Consider the following 19,949-nt stretch of genomic DNA (forward strand, 5'->3'; position numbering starts at 1 on the left):
ATTTTAAGTTTAATCTACATATTTTAACTCTTATTTCTCCTTTTAAATATATTACTTAAGGAAATTAAAAACAGTAATAAAATAAAAAAAAGAGTCACATTTTTAGTATAGGTTTTATCTTCATTTGCAAAAAAAAAAAAAGGGTTTTTAAAAAAACAATTATTATGTTTTACGTCTATATTAATTTAATTTCTAAGTTAGATGCTTTAATAAATAAGATATTGAGTATATAGTAATTTTACCTTGTTATTTTTAGTTTAGTAGGAGTATGTTTTGTTTTTCTTTTAGTTATTATCAAGAAAAGAAAATCAGCCAAAAATAAAAAGTGAGCAAATAAGATTATGCCATCTCAGCACAAAATGACAAAGTTTCATAACAAAGTTTGATTCCTTTTTATCAAAAATTCTCATGGCATCACATGGGCAGACTGGCGTTTTGGCCATTTCATTTTTTTTTTTTGGAAGAATATTCTATCCACATTCCTTCATTTTTATCCCCATATATAAACCACACATAAAACCCCAATCGGGGGAGCTAACCTAAATTACTAAATCCCCAAGTGAAGGGACGACCTAGAGCTAAGAGAAGCAGCGGCTTCTCATCTTCTTCTCCTCAAGAATCACCGCCCACCCCAAGAACTTAGATCTGATTCTCTCAAAAATTGAGAAAACACTTTTGGACTCACATTATAAAGCCAAATTTTCAAGTAAATGATGAGATGAACAAGAAATATATACTTGGAAATATTGGGAGAAAATGGATGGAACATGACAGATTTGAGCTCACAAAACCGGCGACTCTTCTTGTTTCTGCTACTGTTGAGTTTGGCCTAATATGATTGTCCCCCCTGAAATTTCTTTGCCTGCTCATCTCTTCTCTATACATTGAAAGAAAACTTTTGCCTCTAATTCTTGTTCAAGAGATATTTAGTTAAGCGTTTTTTCATACATTAATATTCAGCTCTTTAACAAGTTTGGTCGAGCCCGAGTTACTCTAAGCACGTGGCCCGTTCGAGATTTTTTGAGGTTCTGGTAGCCGTTCGAGTTTTGTTACTGGTTCTCGGTCCTTGCTCGATTTTGGTCGCTGCTGTTTTTTTTATATTCCTTTCGAGTTCAATCGTCGGAATTCTCATTAAGTTGTAATCGTCGGAGATTAGAATATATAAAGAAATCTTATCGAGGTCCGTTCCTCTACTCTTAATTCTCTTTACCATTTTTATATGTTTATGATTGTGTGATAATGTTGGGCTTAATGTTGGCTTTTTGAGTTCTGTTTGAATTTTCTAATCACGTTCCTTAGAGATGCATCAATATTAGTTTATATCTTGTCTGCTATGTGAGTTTTACAACACGTCTTCGAGAAGATGGATATTAACATGCTTATGACACTTATATGATTCATTAATTGTTTGGTTAAGGTCTTTAGGAGTAGGCTGCTATAGGATCTTATAGTTTAATTAACTTTTAAAGCTTTGGTGTATAAGTTTTCAAATGCAGTAGCAACAACGTGACGCCTATTCGCTTTAGTCGAAGTCATCTTTGTGATTTTTATCATATGTTTGTCTTTTCTCCGTATAATTAGTATGTTTTTCTTCCCAAATAAGTCAAGTCCGTAAGTCAGAGCCCTCACAACAATCCCAAATTAGCTAAGAATCACAAATTTGAACGTCGTAGTTTGTTTTAGGCGCGATTAATAAATTATTGTGGCCGTGGGTATGGTTTTCGTGGCATGGTCACGATACGTTAATCCCATTCGGATGTGCATTTAATGTGACCCGATCACAACTTCTAATAATAATAAAACAAACATGTTGTAAGTCGCGGGTGCGTTTCACGTGACGCGATTTGCAATATGTACAAAAACAACGAGTGCGCGACATCGCGACTTGTTCAAATAATTTCCATAAATACTAAAAGTGGTTAAAAATTTATTAAAAGCGGTCAAAGGTAAAAATGCACAATAGTTCTAAAACAGGTAATAAATCAGATAATTAGGCCAATTATTAATAGTTGAGCGATTGTGCTAAAACCACGGAACTCGGGAGTGCCTCACACCTTCTCCCGGATTAACAGAATTCCTTACTCGGTCTTCTGTATTCGCAGACCATAAATAAGAGTCAATTTCCTCGATTTAGGATTTAGAATAAACCGGTGACTTGGGACACCATTAATTATTCCAAGTGGCGACTCTGAACTAAATAAATAATCTCATTTCGAATAATGTCACTTAAATTGAAAAAACTCCCTTATCCCCTGCGGGAAAAAGGTGGTGTGACAATAATTCATAATTTATTATGGTAGTATTAATTCAGATATTTCAAATTAAGTCCATAATAAGAAACCTCGTTAATTAAATTATGTGGTCCATGTTGTGCCTGAATAATTAGGAATTAAATTGAATCATATGTTTCCTGATGGAAGAGAAGGACTCAATGGGTTTAGAAAAAGGTTTTAAACCCTAAAACTTGTGGCTATATAAAGGGGTCTTATTCCATAAGGAAGCTATGATTTTACTACATATTTTTCCTGAAGAAAATTCGCCCCCACGATTTTTACAATTCCTAGTATTATTTGGATAACACAATCGAAGACCATGGAACATGAGAATGATCTCGTGGACGAATTTTGCTCATGCTTGGAGGCTCTTTTCACGATCGAGATCACACTTTAAGAGATAAGTATCGATTTTATGTTCGATTAGAATATGTAATTATGTGTTGTCTATATTACATGCAAGTAGGGTGAACAAAATCAAACCGCAAACTGCACCAAATCGACAAACCGAGTCAAATCGGAAAAAAAACCTGACTAGTAGTTTTGTTTAATTTGATTTGGTATTTAGAAGAAAAACACCGACTATAAATGATTTGATTTGGTATTAATTAAAAAAAATCAACCCGATATATATATATATATATATATATATATATATATATATATATATATAATACATAAAAAGTATTTATTATAATATAATTTATATAATTTTCTTTAACTTTGTCATAGTTTTTATTTTTTAACATAAGATTTGGGCTTACAATTTATGTCCACTGCTCATATATGTCATTAAGGTAAAAAAGAAAATCCCAAACCAAACTAATTTACACCCGAGTATTAAAATTATTTTTTAGCAAGTACCCATGCCATAACTTTTAGCAATTACCCTTGCCATATTTTTTGGCAATTACCCTTGGAGTTAACTGTTGAAATTGGTGGCAAGCAGAAGCATACAAACTTGATCCCATGGTTTCCTTTATGTCCAGTGATATACATCTGGTTTTATATTAATTAGCTAGTTTTAACAGGGATTGGTTATACATGTTGTTGCATCCTTGAGAAAGTGTTGTTATTCTAAAGTTGCCGAAGAACTCTCATGATACATGATTGTCTTTGACACCAACTACTTTTAAGAGCTGTTATGGTATTTTCTTTGGAAGTATTCTCTCAAAAATCTTATTCCAAGGAACTGATGTGTCGAACTCAGATTTTGTTAGGCTTATTGTAAGATACGGCACCGAACCACAAAAAATCCGAAAAACCCGAAAAATTCAAAATTGAAAAACCCGACGATTATTGGTTATGTTTGGTTTAAAAAACAAAAGTTTAACTGAGATATTTGAAGGAAATATAAAGGTTATTAGTTTATTAGTTTTAATCTGCCCTTAATGCTCTAACTACTCACTGTTAATTAACTGAGATATTTGAAGGAAATATAAAGGATAATTTAAACAAATACTCTTTTAATTAAGGCTATTAATATTTTTAAGTGATATGCAAAAACGACGAATAATATAAAACCGAAAGGCATAGCTCATTTTATCATTCAAAATTAAAGGGATAAGAGATATGTTCGTAGTGTCATGCTTTGCAGTTAGATCCAATAAGGTGATCTGATTTTGGATCAACAAGAAACAAGAAGCAATAGTGTGTTTTTTTTCCTTCCATTCAAGAATCAATAGGAAGAGGTTTGTAAAACTTAATTTCTAGATTCAAAATGGAGGCTGACTCGAGACAGATAGTTGATATATCATCTAACCCCCTTGGTTTTTGTTAAGCACAAGCCACGGAAGCTTCTAGATTAAGCTGGGAAGAGAAGCAGTTAGAAAAATATTTTTTTGTACCGTTCTATTAAGAAAATGCATTGTACATCCTTTTATGCAAAACATCTCTAACTAACTCTTAACGCCTAATTATTTAATTAACAAATCCCCAAACTAACTTGATTCCAGTTAAATGTCAGCTGGCTTCCTACTCATGATGCCTTTAACACTCCTCCTCAAGCCGTGTAATATGAACAAGTTGAACATTCCCAACTTGGACAATATGAATTCATGTTGTGGCTTTTCAAGGCTTTTAGTTAGGATGTCACCCAATTGTAGAGTTGTAAGCACATGTTCAGTGTTTATGAGTCCTTCTTGAATTTTCTCCCTAAGAAAATGACAGTCGATTTCAAAATATTTTGTTCATTCATGATATATAGGATTTGCAGCAATTGGAGTGCTACCTTGCTATCACAAAATAATTTCACACACAGCTCCAACTTCATCTTCAGTTCTTCAAACAGTCCAATCAGCCAAACTTTTTCTGCAATTACATTTGCCATGCTCTTGTATTCTGCCTCTGCTGAACTCCTTGACATTGTATTCTACTTCTTTGACTTTCAGGAAATTAAAGTGTCTTCTATCTTCATTATAAAACCACTCAATGATCTTCTAGCATGGGGCAAGGTGCCCAGTCTGCATAACAGTAGACTGTGAGTTGTGTTGAGGGCTTAGAAGGCAGTAGTATCCCCATGCCAGGTGCATTCTTCAAGTACGTTACCACCTTTAAAGCCCCTTCCATGTGTGACTTCTTTGGTCTATGCATGAATTGGCTCAAATTCTGCACTGTGTAGCTTATATTTGGTCTGGTCCTAGTTATATAGAGCAGTTTACCTACCAGTTTCTAATGACTAGCAGGATCAGGCAGCAACTCATCATCAATGTTTCCACTCTCACACCCCTGATCAAATTCTATACTAGTGAACCTTTGGTTGACCTCCAGTGGAGTACCAACAGGTTTTGAACGTGCAAGTCCTAACTCGGCAATAAGGTCCAACGCAAACTTTCTTTGAGAAAACCAAGATCCCATCCTTGCTCCTGGCAATTTCAAGACCAAGGAAATATCCCATCTCCCCCAGGTCCCTGATCTTGAAATGAAGGAGGAGCATGCCTTTAGCCTCTTGAATCAAGGAAAGAGAGGAACCTGTGAGCAAAAGGTCATCCACATAAACTAATATGATCACCAGATCATTACATGACCTCTTAGTAGAGAGAGAATAATCATGGTGACATTGAACAAAGCATGAAAAGAGAAGTGCTTCACTAAGCTTCAGATTCCATTATCTAGAAGCATGTTTCAAGCCATACAGAGATTTCTGTAGCTTGCAGAATCTCTTACACCCCCTGACCTAAAAGACCAGGAGGTGGAACCATGTAAACATCCTCCACAAGATCCCCTTGGAGAAAAGCATTGAACACATCTATTTGATGCAACCCTCAGCCATGTATAGCAGCCAAGGACAAAACAGTTCTCACAGTAACTATCTTCACTACTGGAGAAAAGGTCTCTTGGTAATCAAGTCTCTCCTATTGAGTGTAGCCCTTAGCCACTAATCGAGACTTATATCTCTCAACCTCCCCCTTGGAATTGTACTTAACCTTGAAACTTATTTGCAACCAATGGGCCTCTTATCAACAGGAAGATCAACCAACATCCATGCATTGTGTCTTGGAGAGCCTGCAGCTCTTGCTTCATGGATTCAACCTAGTTGGGATCATGTAGTGCCTCTTCATAAGTGTCAGGTTCCCTAACAGTAGAGAAATTGCACATGGTCCTTAAGTAGGGGGATGAAAGAGAACCATAGGACATATAAACTGACATAGGATAAGCAGATCCCACTGCAACATTAAATTTGGACTTTGACCCCTTGTGAATATAATCATTTAGGGAAATATGAGGTTTTGAAGTTCTGGATGACTTTCTTGTTCTTCCGTTAAGTAAGAACCTAATCCACCATCAAGCTCTAGCATACTTGAATGTACTACCTCATCAGTCAGAGATGAGGACATGTTGTAGAGCTTATAGTATCTTCATTAGCACCACCCTCTGAACCATCCAAGGGCATAGTGTTAGGAGGAGTAGTTATTGCTTCAGGTGTAGACACAATGGCACCATCCACATGATTTGTGTCATCAGCTGCAAGATCAAAAGGGTCATGAACTCCATCCAAATACTCTACTGTGCCATGAGTCCTAGGTTGATAATGTGCTGATTAAAGGAAAATACATCTTCGCTGAATATGACATCCTTGCTTACAAAGAACACTTTGTCAGTAAGGTTATATAATCTCTAGCCCTTCTGAGTAGTTGAATAACCCATATGGATAGCTGTTATTGCTCTTGTGCCAAACTTGTCACTCTTGTTAGCAACACTGGTGGTATAACATAGACTTCCCAACACCCTTAGGTGCTGTAAGTTATGGTTCCTTCCATAGAATACCTCAAAGGGAGACTTCCCTGCTAAAACTGTAGATGGAATCCAATTAATCAAATAAGTTGCATCCTGAATACATAACCCCCAGAAACATAAAGGAATAGAATAGATCCCTAGAACCTACACTACTAAAAAATAGCAAATTTGCGACTGAAAATTTCCGACCGAAAAAATTAGTCGGAAATTTTTGACTGATTTGATCGAAAATTTCAAAAATAATATTTGTTATAATTTTTTAAATTCTTTCAACTATATTTCCAACAGCCTTGGTCGGAATGTTTGGCTTAAAAATTTGGGATAAAAATTCCGACACATTCGGTTGGAAACTAAAAGTCAAACTATTTTGTTTGACCATTTGCGACCGAAATGGACGCAACCTTATTTAAAATTTGGTCAGCTTATTTTTTTAAATTTGTGACCGAAACAGTTGCTATTATTGCGATGGAATCAGTCGCAGAATTCTTTTAAAACCCCAGCCCCGCCCCTATTTTTTTCTTCTCTTTTCTTTCTTTCTTCTCTCTTCTTCCTCCATTGAGACCCCCAGACCCCCCCCCCCTCCCCCCGGCCATCGACAACCACTGCTCGTCGAAAAAGGTACGTCACTCTCTTCTCTCTTCTTCTCCAACCCTCCTTTTTGTTAATCCGATCCCCTATCTGCCCCCTCACCCCTTCATTCTACTTAGATTACGTTGATCTCTGTTTTAGTTTCTCTAAATAATAAATATTTTATCTTGCAAGAATCAAGATTTGATTCAAACTTTTTTTCTGCACAGCTACTTGTGTGCTTCATTTGTGTTTTTCAATTCATGTTTTCAGTCCTTGTGTGTATGTGTGTGTGTGTGAGAATTTGGGTCTAGGGATGTAAGACAAGTCCTTTGATATCTTTTTGGTCTGTTCTCTGTTCAATGTTACCTGGGAATTTGGGGATAGTTTTTGTGGAGTAATTTGCAATTTTAACCTAGGGATTGAAATTGGGAGGTTTTAGGCTTTTTCATACTACATTTCTCTAATTAATGGGAAATATGTAAATCTAACGACAATCTATAAGTTTTATTATGTAATTTTCTGTGGGAATAAGTTCTGGAGTAAGAAGAGAACCTACTAATTTGGAAGTAAGACCAAATTGAAGCCTCAAAAAAATGTTTGATATGTGTATTATTTTTAAGTAGTTTGATATCTTGCCTCTAGGTTTTAGATACTTTTTAGTTCCCTAATTGAATTAAATTTAAAACTATTTTAGAATTTTCATAGATGTTTATTTAGAATTACCATAGATTTATTTTTAGAATTGCCATAGATAAATATTTAAGCTTGAAACTAAATTCACTTTTGAAATTGAGGTTAGTACCTATATGTGAACAATTGCGAAGTTTATGTAAATGTGGAATTGTTAACTTTAGAGAAGAATGATTTGGAATTGTACTAAGTAGTTATAATTTAAAGCCTTAGTTTTAAGTTTAAGAAGTTAAGCTTATTATCGCTTCCTAATTTATTAAATGGACTAATATTAAATTTAAAACTTAATAATTGCTACATTAAAAGGAATTTATAGATTTGATAAATTATTGGCCATGTGTGGACTTTATGAACATATAAGAAGCTATTTAAATTTAATTTATATAACATAGAATAGGGATAAATGTAAGATTTCAAGTGTTAATGAATTTTAATTTTAAAAGAATATAATACTTTAAAAAATGAACCTTCGAATTTGAGTAACCTATTAATTACTTTAAATAAACTAAATAATTTTAAATATCTTTTAGATTTCAAGTTTTTTTATTTGTGTAGATGCCATTTGCGCATCGTAGGTGGATGTATATAGGAATCATCCTAATCGTGTGGGGTTAAGGAATGAATTTAAAGAAGGGATTGTTGGATTTATTGCTAAGGCAAGGACACTTGATGATTTTCGTATTGAAGGAACGATTAAGTGCTCTTGTGTGAAATGCAAGTGTGTTAAGTTATTAGGAGAATATGTTGTTACATGTCATCTTTTTAAAAAGGGATTTATGGAAAATTATTATGTGTGGATTGCTTATGGGAAGATTTTTGATAGCGTAAATGATGTTGATTTTCATAATTCTTTTGGTAGTAAAGAGGGTAGTCCCTTAGTGGAGAATAACGTTGAAAATTCTAGATTCAATGATATGATGAGGGATGCCTTTGAGATGTTTCCGGGGGCTCAATCTGAACCAAATGATGAGGTTAAGAAGTTCTTCAAAGAGTTAGAGGAAGCTAGTTATCCGTTGTATGAAGGCTCAATGCATTCCAAGTTGTCTGTTGATGTTCGATTACTTCAGATTAAATCGGATAGTTCTATTTCTCAATCAGGCATTAATTCTATCATTGGGCTTATGTAATGACTCGGTCGGTCGTTTTGAGTATTACAACCCTGCTTCCCCTTTTACTGCTCAAATTATACTTTACAGTTGTGTGAATTGATGGGGTAATTTGTTCGGGTTCGGTGAGGTTTTGGAATGAATTGGAACACTTAGTTATAAGATTTAAAGCTTAAGTTAAAATAGTGATCGGATGTCGACTTATGTGTAAACGACCTCGGAATTTAATTTTAATAATTTCAATAGCTCCGTATGGTAATTTTGGACTTAGGAGTGTGTCCGAAAAAATATTTGGATGTCCGTAGTGGAATTAGGCTTGAATGCCGAAAGTTGAATTTTTGGAAAGTTTGATCGGGGAGATGACTTTTTGATATCGAGGTCGGAATCTGATTCTGAAAATTGGAATAGCTCTGTTTTGTCGTTTATGACTTGTGTGCAAAATTTAAGGTCAATCAGACGTGATTTGATGTGTTTCGGTGCAAGTTGTAAAAACTAGAAATTTCAAAGTTCATTAGGCTTGAATTGGGGTGTAATTCATGGTTTTAGCGTTGTTTGAGGTGATTTGAGGGTTCGACTAAGTCCTTATGATATTTTAGGACTTGTTGGTATATTTGGTTGATTTCCCGAGGGGATCGAGTGAGTTTTGGATGGTTAACGGATCATTTTTGGCCTTGGTGAGATTGCTGATATATGTTGCTGCATGTTTTCAGATTTTCTCTTTCGCGTTCGCGAAGAGTAATTTGTGGCAGGCAGGATTTACTCTTCGTGTTCGCGAGGAGGTCTCGCATTCACGAAGAAAAGCTGGGTTGTGCATCGCGTTCACGTATGGGGTATCGCGTTCGCGAAGGGAAACATACTGGGCATGGACTTTTGCCTTCGCGTTTACGAACAGTGTCTCGCGTTCGCGAAGAGCAAATGTTGGGAAGCACATTTTGTGCTTCGCGAACGCGAGGGACCTGTCGCGTTCGCGAAGAAGAGAGGTCTGGACAGAAAGTTTAAGTTCAGAAAATGGGACTTCGTCCCATTTTCCATTTTTAACGATTTGGAGCTCGGATTGAGGCGATGTTTGGGATATTTTCAGAAGAAACAATGGGGTAAGTGTTCTTAACTCAATATTAATTAAATTACCCGAATCCATGGTTGTTTTTAGCATTTAATTGGTGAATTAAGTTGGAAAAATTTGTGAAAACCATCTTGGTTTAATTTGGAGATTTGAGGGTCGAGTTGATGTTGGATTTGAGTAAAGTTTATATGGTTGGACTCGTGGTTGAATAGATGTTAATATTTTGTAACTTTCGTCGGATTCCGAGATGTGGGCCCCACGGATGATTTTTGGGGCGTAATTTCAGATTTTGTGAAAATATTAGTATTTTGATATGGAATTAATTCCTATAAAATTTGTGGGCTGAATCAAATTAATTTTGACTAGATTCATGCCGTTTGGAAGTTGATACACGCAGAGTAAAATTTCTGGAGCATTGCTTAACTTGCTTGACATTGGATTTGGCTTGTTCGAGGTAAGTAACTCTTCTAATCTTGGAGTTGAGGGTATGAACCCTGAATATATGTATTTTATGAATTGTTGGTAGGTGACACACATGCTAAGTGACGGGGGTGTGGGCGTGCACTATAGAAATTGTGACGTAATTGTTTATGTGGAATTTTATAGTTAAATAATCTTGACATTTTCCATGCGGTTTTATGTGTTGAAGAAATTGAGCTGAAAAGCATATTAGAAATCATGTTGAGGCCATGTGCCAGTATTATTGGGACCCTCAGAGGTCATATTGCTGTGAATTATTGTGTTAAATTAAAAATTCATACTCAGTCATATTCATTTCATTGCATATCATAACTCAAATTTATGACTCTATTTTGATGCATATAAATGTTTTGGGTCGAATGCTCTGTTTTATTGAGATGCCCGAGTGGCTTCAGAGGTTTATGACTGAGTAAGTCGAGGGCCTGATTTATGTTGCATATTTATGGGATCGGACTGTACGCCGCAACATGTTGTATATTTATGGGATCGGGCTGCACGCCGCAGCATGTTTGATATCGGCTGAGGGCCTGATTTGTGAGGATGAGTGTGGATCCGGGCTGCCCGCCTGCAGCATATTTATGACTGAGTGAGGCCGAGGGCCTGATTTGTGAGGATGAGTATGGATCGGGGACTGCCCGCCTGTAGCATATTTATGACTGAGTGAGGCCGAGGGCCTGATTTGTGAGGATGAGTGTAGATCGGGGCTGCCCGCCTGCAGCATACTTTATTATTATAGCACGTGAGTTGTCCGTGCAGATTATAGCGCTTGGGCTGTAGGAGCCCCTCCGTAGTCTGTACACACCTCCAGTGAGCGTAGGTACCTACTGAGTGCGAGTGCGAGTGCCGAGTCTGAGTGACTGGGAGGCATGAGTGATTGTGAGGTATGCCCGAGTGGCAAGAGTGATTGGGAAGTATGCCCGAGTGGCCAGAGTGATTGTGAGGTATGTCCGAGTAGCATGAGTGACTGTGAGGTTTTGCCCGAGGGGCTGTATATGAGTGATGTTCTGCCCGAGGGGCTATTTATGATCTTATCATTGAGTCGCATTGCATTGGTATGCACACATGACATACATGCATAGAGATATATCTCCTCGTACTGTACTGCATCACATTATTCATGATTTTTCACACATTGTTAATAGATGGGCATAGTGATGTATTTGTTTTTACACGGGTTATCCGGAAGGAAAATGAAACATCCTATTTATTATTGACAAGATTTTGGGAGAAATTTATTGTTTTCAAACAATTCATATTTTTGGCAACTACAGCAAACGATTTGGTTTTTTTTCACTGATGTATTTGAAAGAAAGAACTACTATTTTTGAAATCATGATTTGGCTGGGTATTTTATCCCCGAGTTACTTCTGGCATTATTTGCTTTATGTTATAATGGATTGTTGTGGACTATTGGTTTTAGACCCGACCTTGGTGGAAGCTCGTCACTACTTTCAACCTACGTCTAGGTTTGTTACTTACTCAGTACATGGGGTTAGTTGTACTGATACTACACTTCTGCACATTGTGTGCAGATATTGGCTGATGTTGTTGTTGTGCTCAATGGTTGCGGGACTTGAAGATATACCTGCATTCCTGTTGTAGCTGCCTTTTGTTCAGGGTAGCCTTAGATTTATAAAAGCTCTGTTTATGTATTATTCAAACAGACTATGTATTATTTTATTTTCGCTTTGTATATTCTATCCTTAGAAGCTCATGATTTGTACTACCAGTTCTTGGGGAATGTATAAGGTTAAGATAATTATTTACTTAAATTTCTTTAATAATTGTTATTGGAATTGGATGGTTGAAAGTTGGCTTACCTAACGGGTTGGATTAGGTGCCATCATGACTAGTTAGATTTTGGGTCGTGACAGCTTATGAATGAACTTAATCTGAGTAACATTGACCTACCCAAAGATTTCCACACGGCGAAAAAATTAGTTTCCAAGTTGGGTCTTTCATCAGAGAGGATTCATTGATGTGAGAATGGTTGCATGTTATTCTATAAGGATGATGCATCTCTAGAGAGATACAAATTTTGTAACAAGTCTCGTTACAAGGATGCCACAAATGATAAAAAGAAGAAGATCCCGGTGAAGGCGATGGACTACTTACCCCTTATACCAAGGTTAAAGAGGTTGTATGCATCAATGAGCTCCGCTCCTCATATGAGCTGACATTATGAGCATAAAAGGCCAGATGGTATTTATGTCATCCTTCAGATAGAGAAGCATGGAAGCATTTCGATAGGGTATTCCCGCACTTTGCTAGTGAACCAAAAAATATTAGGTTGGGATTATGTGCTGATGGATTTACTGCATTTGCAGTCTCTGCTGCACCATATTCATGTTGGCCGGTGTTTGTTACACCGTATAATCTTCAACCTGAGTTATGTATGACAAGTCCATATTTGTTTCTCACTTGTATTGTTCCAGATCCACGCAATCTAAAAAGGTTGATTGATGTTTACATGCAGCCTTTGATTGATGAGTTGAAGTTATTGTGGCATCAAGGCGTAGAAACGTATGATGTATCAACTAAGCAAAACTTTAGATTGCATGCTTCTTTGATGTGGACTATAAATGATTTTACTGCTTATGAAATGATGTTCGGGTGGTCGATTGCGGAAAGTTAGCTTGCCCGACTTATATGGAATATACAAAGGAATTCACTTCGATATATGGAGGTAAGAACACATAGTTTGACTGCCATCTTCACTTCTTGCCAATGGATCATGAGTTCAGGAGAAATACTAGTGCATTTATGAAGAACAAAACTGATTATGAGGAGCCACTATTCGTCTTGTCTCCAGAAGAGATTTGGAATAGAGTTAGGGATCTGCCAAAGGTAACTGAGTATCCCTTGGCTAATAAGATACCTGGTTATGGCAACACACAACTGGACTAAACAGAGCATATTCTAGGAGTTACCTTATTGGAAGCACAATCTTTTTCGGCATAATCTTGATGTCATGTATATCGAGAAGAACTTTTTTGACGACTTGTTTAATACTGTGATGGATGTCAACAACAAGACAAAGGATAACTTGAAGTCCAAGATGGACTTAAAGAAATATTGTAGGCGAAGTGAGTTGTACCTGACATATTTGAACAACAAGATTCAGAAACCCAAGGCTAGTTTTACCTTCACCTTGGAGGAGAGAAGAGAGATTTTTAATAGGGTTAATAATTTGAGTATACATGATGGGTATGCATCAAACCTGTCTAGGTGTGTTGAAATGAAAGAAGGAAAATTGACGTCTATGAAAAGCCACGATTATCACGTTTTCATGGAATCTTTGATGCATGTTGTGTTTAATGCATTGCCTGATAGAATATGAAAGCCCATTAAAGAGGTAAGATTATTTTTCAAGGAGTTGTGTTCTAGCACCTTGAGGGTGGAGAACCTAACTTACATGGAGAGTAACATTCCCATAACTTTAAACAAGTTGGCGAAAAGTTTCCCTCTTGGTTTTTTTGACGTGATGGAACATCTTCCAATTCACCTTGCACATGAGCCATGGCTTGGAGAGTCAGTTCAATGCAGATGGATGTATCCATTTGAAAGGTAATTAATGAATATTAATCATTTATCCTTATGCGCTTCATTTTAATATTATTCTATCTAAATAAAATACTAATATGCAGGATTATTGGAAAATATAAGCAGACTGTCAAAAATAGATCTAGGATTGAAGGATCGATTTGTGAGGCATATGTGGCTAGAGAAATTTCTTATTTTTCTTCATATTATTTTGAACATGATGTGCCATGTTTGAGAAATAGACCTGATCGGCATGACGATGGAGGCACCGATCCTTCATATCCACCAGTTTCCATATTCAATCAACCAGGTAAAGGGAGTCCAAAACGTAGTTCAAAACGACTTTTGAGTGAGATGGAACTAAAGTCAGCTACAACACATGTACTTTTGAATTGCCTAGAGGTCCGACGTTACTATAAGTAAGTATACATTTATATTACCGACATATATTAAAGATTCATCATCGTTTTAACTAATGAAATTTTTTATTTTGTCGGACAGTTAGTTTGTGGGTACATATGGGCAAGAGCTTGTTTATCCAAAGTTTTCATAATGGTTTAAAGAATTTATAAGTGTTACTTAATATTTAACACGGTCTTATTAACGGTAAATTATAATAAGTTATATGTATTTAAATAATTCTAAATTATTTTACCCTTTATAGGTTCATAATCCAGTTAATGGCGTAAATAACCAATTATTGCAAGATATAGCTTGGGGACCTGATCCTAGAGTCGGAAAGATGACTAAGTATTGTATCAATGGGAAAAAAGTTTCATACAGAAGAATGGTTTAAGGGTAAGAAAATAAATAATAGTAGCGTGTGTGTCAAAGCCGATGGAGATATTGATTATTATGGTGTGCTTCAAGAGATCATAGAACTTGAGTATAAAGTGGGTTGGCCGAAGAAAAAATTGGTACTCTTTTGGTATAAGTGGTATGATCCAATACCAAATAGAGGTACGAAGGTGCATCCTCAATATAAAATTATTGAAATAAAGCACACGGGGAGGTATAGACTCTATGACCCATTTATTATTGCACAAAATATGAAATAAGTGTATTATGTACCTTATTATTTGTGCAAGAATAAATCTGCATGGCGGGTAATGATAAAATCTAAGCCAGTGGGTAGAGTTGAAGTAGAGGACGCATTGGATGTAGCGTACCAAAATGACATTTCAAGTGTTGAAACAGTGGTGGATGATGAATTAGCAAATGAATTACAGGATAGCAACGGCCTATACGAAGAATTCGATCCTTCGGTCCTAAGATCAATTTTAACTGAGCATGGTGAGGGAACATCAAAGGAAGATTCAATTTATGAACATAAAACAAGCGAGGATGAAGAATTATATGATAAAAATAAAACAAGCGATGAAGAATTATATGATGAAGAAAATGAAAATGAAACAAGTGATGAGTATTAAGTTATTTGTGTGTTTTATGACTTGTTCAGTATTTATATGTTATGGTGTGCTTCATTATAATATGTAATAAAATTACTTTATATAATTAATGACATCTTTATTTTTTTATGTTTATATTATTATATTTATTATGTTTACTTTATGTTTATATTTGTTATGTTAAATTTTTTTACATGTAAATATTTTATATTCATTACACACATGGATTCTCGCGGTAATAAAATAAAAAATCTAAGAAAAAAATATATTTTACCTAGACCAAGTCAGCTTCCTCCACCTATACCATATATGAGCCCTCCTCCTATGCCTCCTCGTTCTTCCATGCCAGCTTCACAGTCATCTGACTTTTTCAAAGTCCCTCCCCCGTCTAGCTCGCTTCAGTATTACTCTATGCCATCTCATGGTGGCTTAGCTTCGACCACCATTAATTTTATACCCACGCCTCATTTCTCAGCTTCCTTCACGCGTGATCCTGCTAGTCAGTTCGGTGGCTCACCACTGATTGCATCCCCGAGCCATCATGGTAGCCAGCATGGTGGTTCATCTTTTGTGCCTCATACATCGCCCACTCAATTATCATCTCCATCATTATCCACTCCAAGTATATCTAACTTGGATATTGGAGGCTCTCACGTAACTGCATCCCAATCTACCAGTACTTCTACAGTTGTTGGTACCGTGAGACAGTGTACTGGATGGACTGTACAGTACGATCATCTTCATCGGCTAATTATTGTTCCCCATGGCGACGAGTGAGTTTTCCTTCAATTTCCTTTTAAAATCTTTCAATAAATTTTTACATATAATGAATTTAATGACATTTTCTATGTTAAATTAAATGCAGGTTTTTGCCATCCTTTCAGGCCGTGCATATGGTGATGAAATCTATGAAGCCATTTTTTCATGAGCCATGAAATTCTTGGAGAAATATATAGTACTAGATTAGAATGAATATGTGGCAACAATTTAAGGCAAGAATAAATTAATTTTTATTAATACTTATCCTCATTCGTCTAATACTATTTATTCAATTTTGCAGGTTAGGTGCGTATGGCAGCCTGCACTTGAAAATCTAGTGAATGAGAACTTTGAGAAGAGACAACAGAATGGATAACAAATTCATATCATGTTGCTAGGAGAGGTGAAAAAAGTCCTGATTGGAGACGTGAAGATGTCTGGAATCAATTCTTGGCGAAGTGGAACACCCCTGAGTGGAAGAAGAAGAGTGAACAGGTAAAGTTAAACAGAGCTTTAACTAAGGGTGGAGCGTTGTATACAGGAAGTTCTATTAGTTTTGCAGCCCATCGTTTGAGAATGATAATTTCATTATAAAATATTCTTAGTTTTACAAGTATGAAAATTGAGCATATATATATAAATATATATCTCTAATTACTTCTTAATTTTCAAAAAACGAAATGTGGGGGAGATGTGACTTATGTTGAGGTCTTTACGGAGACCCACAAGAAGAAGAAGATGATGAAGGACGGCACAAGAGAAGGATTGGTCGAACCATGTGCTTCAGAGACATTTGTATGATCCCAACACCAACACTATATTATTTTTCCTTCTTGGTTTATTTTATTTATATAACGTGTATTATTTTTATTTCAGGATAAGTATCATATTAATCTTGATGCATGGCGACAAACTCAGCCTGAAGGAACTCAACCGACCCGAAGGATATGACTGTAATTTGCACACAGACGGCTGGTGGCATGAATAAAGGTATAAATATTATGTAATTATCTATGTTGGTATTAGTTTGAAAGTTGCGTATTTGTTTTCTTATTTCTTTTACTTTCTTTTCTTTATTTCTAGTGAAAAAAATAAATAAAGGTCGAGTCTACGGGATTAGAGTACAGCCATCCTCCAGTCGTCCACAACAACATTATTCAATGAGGCATCAGTTTCCCAAGAAGACATGGAAGTTATGCGTCAAAGAGTGGATCAAATGTGGCAAGAATTTCAAGCAACTCGGGCTTTGATCCAAAAATTATTAAAAATTAAAAGCAAGAAAGACAGTCAAGCTGCAATGGAGTTTGAGTCTGAGTCTGAGGAGGAGACTGGGTCTGAGTAAGCTATTTGAATGTTTTAGAGTTGAAGTTAGAGACATGTTTAATTTATGTTGTTTGATAGTTGGTTGGATTGTTAAAAATATTATTGTTCATTTTGTAGTAAATATTGGATTTGAATTATTATACTAGGTGTTTGGTTGGTTGTTAGGTGTTTGGTTGGCTGTTTTATTTGGCACGTGGTGTAATTAAAATACAGCAGAATTTTGCTAAATAATTCCCAGATTTGCGACTGAATCAGTCGCAAATTTCAGCAGAAATTACCGTGATTTGCGATGGATTTAGTCGCAAATTGAGAATTTCTAAAAGATTTTAATTAAGATTTGCGACTGATTCAGTCGCAAGTTGAGAATTTCTAAACAATATGTACGACTGTTTCAGTCGGAATAATTAATTAAAAATTAATTTTATTATTTAATTTTCTGACGGAATCAGTCGTAACTTTTTAAGCGACTGAATCAGTCACAAATTTAGCAACCAATTCGATCGCAAATGACTTAAATTCAAATATCCATGTATTTTTCAATTTGCGACTGAATCCGTCGTAAATATTTGACTGATTCTGTCATAAATATATTGCGATCACATGTTTTCCGACTGATACTTTTCAGTCGAAAAAATACGATTTTGACTGATTTTCGACTGATTTGACGGTCGTAAATTTGCTATTTTTTAGTACTGCTAATAGCTCTTGCTACTTCAAGAATTTGTCTATGTCTCCTTTCAACAACCCCGTTCTGCTGGGGTATATAAACATAGGAACTTTGCTGCATAATTCCTGCAATCCTAAACAAATCTTTGCAATGAGAATTAAAGAATTATGATCCATTGTCACTTATGAAAACCTTAATGGAACCATCAAACTGAGTTTTTATTAATGTCAGAAATTCTTTCATTATAATAGAGACATCACTCTTTAATCTCAACAAAAAAAAACCTAAACTATTCTACTATAATCATCTACTAAGGTAAGAAAAAATATATTACCATTATGTGTAGGAACTTTGTATGGCCCCCACACTTCACCATGAATTAGCTGAAACACCTTAACACCTCTACTAGTACTTTGAGGGAAAGAAAATCTAGTTTGTTTAGCTAATGGACATATGGAACAAGGTCTACTGGCATCCATCTTATTAGGCTTGCAGATGTTTATTTGTTGCAGAATTTTGTGAGGGACATGTCCCAATCTTCTATGTCATAATTATGTAGATGAAGTCACAGTGAGAGTCACTAGGTGGTGAGAGACACTGGTTACTGCACCTTATTCTTTATATTGTGTCTCCAATAGTACAAAACATCATGCATTCTACCAGTCTTCTTCACCTTCCTAGTGTGAAGGTCCTGCAACATGACAAAATCAGGATAGAATGACATGAAATACTTTAATTTCTAGTCAGTTTAGATACTAATAACATATTAAACTTGAAGTCAGGAACACACAATACATCACTAATATCCCCTGTTCCATGCTACATCTACTAACATGACGAATAGGTAGTTGTTTGCCATCAAGCAAATGCATTGTCCCAGTACCATTCTTTGTATAATCACTCAAATCACTAATATGATTCGTTGCTCCTGTATCCATTATCCAACTGTACTCACTTTTACTAGCCATGAATGAGCAAATAATACATGTCATATTGGATATAGTCTCAGGCACATTGTCTTTGTTGATCATCTTCAGGATCTAACTGTAGGGTTAAATGTAATAGTGACACCTTATGTAGTTCCTTGAATCTATGCTTTTTGTGGAGTCCTTTGACTTTGCATTTGCGCATGATTTCCATTTTCAGTTGTTGTGCCTGCATGAAACTTTCCATAAGTTGCGATTATACCTGTTTGCCCTGTACTACATCCTCCTCGAGCTTTTTCTGGTAATCCTCCTCCACAATGTGTAGTATGTGCCCTCTGTCGGTGATAAACAATAGGTGCTCCTTGTTTCCTTCTTCCTTTAAAATCTGAGGGATAACCAATGAGTTGATAACAATTCTCTTTGTTGTATCCCTTCATCTTTCAATGTTCACATTGTATGTTAAAATTTCTTTTCGACTTATGTATTGAACCTCCTTTTGCAGCTAAACTTCACAGGGTTGTAATGTCGTTTTCTTCTACAATTGAATTCAGCCCAATAAGTGTGGTGCCAGTTGCACTCCTCTAACTTTCATCCTCAAAAATTAGGGCAAAAGCTTGATTCAAGGTAGGTTTGACTAATTTCACTAGAATTTGTCTTCTAACTTGAGCATAGGAATCATTCAATCCACTTAGAAATTGTAGCAACCTCTGCCGTTGGAGATGATCCGCATATTCCTTCGAATTTGTCGAAGGCACTATTGGATCATACTCAGCCCAGAGTTCCTTCAACTTCGTGAAATACATGGTTACTGAATCTGTTCCTTGAGAATTTTAGCAATTTCTCTGTGTAAATGGAAAATCCTCATCCTATTCATCTTATCAAACCTCTCTTTGAGGTCTTACCA

The 19,949-nt window shown here is 35.9% G+C and overlaps 2 long non-coding RNA genes across 2 annotated transcripts; both read left to right on the forward strand.

Moving 5' to 3' along the window:
• The first annotated feature begins 474 nt into the window (after positions 1-474).
• LOC138906728 (uncharacterized) lies at positions 475-13,675 on the forward strand. Its single transcript, XR_011414333.1, has 3 exons — positions 475-1,180; positions 10,305-10,392; positions 11,951-13,675. It is a non-coding gene; the product is annotated as an uncharacterized lncRNA (long non-coding RNA).
• A 2,763-nt stretch (positions 13,676-16,438) lies between these two features.
• LOC104093564 (uncharacterized) lies at positions 16,439-17,616 on the forward strand. Its single transcript, XR_011413560.1, has 2 exons — positions 16,439-17,119; positions 17,213-17,616. It is a non-coding gene; the product is annotated as an uncharacterized lncRNA (long non-coding RNA).
• Positions 17,617-19,949: the final 2,333 nt, after the last annotated feature.

This window comes from Nicotiana tomentosiformis, chromosome 2 (genome assembly GCF_000390325.3).
Source record: "Nicotiana tomentosiformis chromosome 2, ASM39032v3, whole genome shotgun sequence".
Lineage (NCBI taxonomy): Eukaryota > Viridiplantae > Streptophyta > Magnoliopsida > Solanales > Solanaceae > Nicotiana > Nicotiana tomentosiformis.